Below are 2,500 nucleotides of genomic sequence, written 5' to 3'. Positions count from 1 at the left end.
AGTATTCAGCGCAGAGCGATACGATCTAGAGAAAATCAAACTGTCGGAGTCGAAAGCAGAATACCGTCCGCTTATGACTCCGTCGCTTACGATCCAGAGAAAGCTACATCGTCGGGCGGAGTCGGAAGCAGAAGCTGAAGAAAAAAACAACCTTATGCTCGATTCCAAGCATTGTTATTGGTTGGTTCTTCCGTTTCTGCTTTCGACTCCGACAAGCTAGTTTGCGATGGAGTCATAAGCGGAGTCGGAAGAAAATGGGAACGTTCTGATTTTTCAGACTCCGATTCTGTCGAGCTTATGACACCGCTTACGACGGGGGGGGGGGGGGGGGGGGAAAGCGCAGGTCATCTCAGTGGGGTGCGCATCCCCTACATCCTCCCTCTAGATCCGCCCCTGTTACTTGAGCAACTTTGCTTGCTTGAGGTACAGTCAGGTACAGTCGAGCTTGTATATAACGGCCACCCTGGGGACTAGAGGAACTGGCCGCGTAACAAATTTGAAATTTGAAAGCCAAAACAAGCGTTTTTGAAATTCGTTTTTCTCGAATATAAACGAATCCATTGGAAAAAGTTTGAAAAATTTTAATTGTAAACATTATGTTTGTGTTTTACTGGAGTTTCCCTTTAAATAATACGGCACTAACGATTTATGTCACTTAGTGTAATGAAGGCGAGCCCCATCAAGACCCCACCAGCAAATAGCGGCTCTTTTTTCAATAAAAAGTTCATTGGGTTACTTCAGAAACCCATAAGGGTTGAAACGTGTAACGCGCATTCACAGCTTCCGAATATTCAGTGCGAACTGATTGGTTGAATGTTTCAGTGCTAAGAACCATATTTGGAAACCCCTCTCTCTTGTTGTTCCAAATATGGTACTTAGCAAATTGAATATTCGGAAGCTTGTTTCCGAGCACACAAGGGGCCGTTACATGTTTCAACCCTTATGGGTTTCTGGTTACTTTCGAGCACATCCCACAAATGCAAAGACAGGAATAACAGTTTTTAACAGACCTTTTTATTCACAGGCTTATTCAAGATACATGTTAAATACCTTAATTTGCACTCACTCAAAAGCAAGTCCTTTACAATGACGGTGTCAACTGAGTAAATTAACAGAGCAAAAAATCCTATCTTCAATGAAAGAGGAGCTGTGGAACAACAGCTGGGTGAAAAACCTCCTCGTACGTCCACTTGCCCCTAGGAGGAAAACCCCGGGCCAGCTGAACCCCTCAATCAAAGACCTCCCGGGCTGGGTCGGAACGAAGTTGACAAAAACGTGAACTTCAAGTTCATGGAAAATAGCTTCGAAGACCATTCCGTAAAAGGCTATTTATATATGCACCCAAATAAAGACACTCTATTCCTGGAAAAACTGACCCATCTGACTCTTGTTGTGTAAACTTCGAAAATAAAAAAAGAACTGTGACTGGTTTTGTGTTTTGCCAACAAACGTATCAAGCTGTTGATCTCAATTGATTTAATCCTATGCATTGAGGGTGAATTTTGGTTAGGTTACATAAATAGGTTATAATATCTGTTTTTTTTTATTGGTTTAAATTTATAATTCAAACTTTTTATGCAATTATATAGTTCTCTTCCTCTTTCTCGTGCGACATTTCTTATAACCTTATTACTCTCGTTAAAATTCACTGACACTGTTAACACACGCATCCTTGTAATTATATTATATAATATGTAGCCCCTGTTTAGCCACAAATACAGTTTGTTTTAGCATAATGCGCATACAATGATTTTTTCCCTGATATTATTTTATACATTACATAACCCGCGCATGTCATAAATGTTGTGTGATAATCTTATCTTCGCCTCCTTCACCATTAAACATTGTTTGCTGATGCACAGAAACCATCGTATCATGTAATACTATTACAATCGTACGCGTTTGCCACTAAACCGTTTAATTATATCCCCCTCTGATCATTAAGATAAATAATGTTCGCAGGAGTTTAAATGATACGATAGTATATTTACTAACTTACTCTTTTGCTAGAATATTATGATCCTCTACATACTTAAAAGCAGTATGGCGAGGCGAATTGGCTATTTAATCGAAACGTTAATGTGAACATCTAATTATTGATAGATAACTTATTTGCTAATGCGCACACCACATATAGATATTTACTGCCCTTTATTAATGGCCTTACAAGCTGTTTACTAGGATGCGCACCATCATATCATATCATAACGTAACATAATGTTATTTTCTACTTGCAAAATACCTTACAATTTGGATGCTAACACGTATAGGCTATTTAGCGCGTATAAGATATAGTTTGTACGTTGTTTTGCTAACGGGAGCACATTAAGATATTGTTGTACCAAATTATTGAATTACTTACAAGTTGAATGCCAACGCGCGAGTAGGCTATTTAATACCAAAAAGATATTATGTTCTAATTTCATTTGTAATTAGTTTACTCGAATGCGCACACCATCATATCGTAAAACACCCTAAAAGTTTTCTGGCCCGCGCACAC

This window comes from Montipora capricornis, chromosome 13, assembly GCF_036669925.1.
Source record: "Montipora capricornis isolate CH-2021 chromosome 13, ASM3666992v2, whole genome shotgun sequence".
Classification (NCBI taxonomy): domain Eukaryota; kingdom Metazoa; phylum Cnidaria; class Anthozoa; order Scleractinia; family Acroporidae; genus Montipora; species Montipora capricornis.
Note: the sequence above shows the minus strand (reverse complement) of the source record.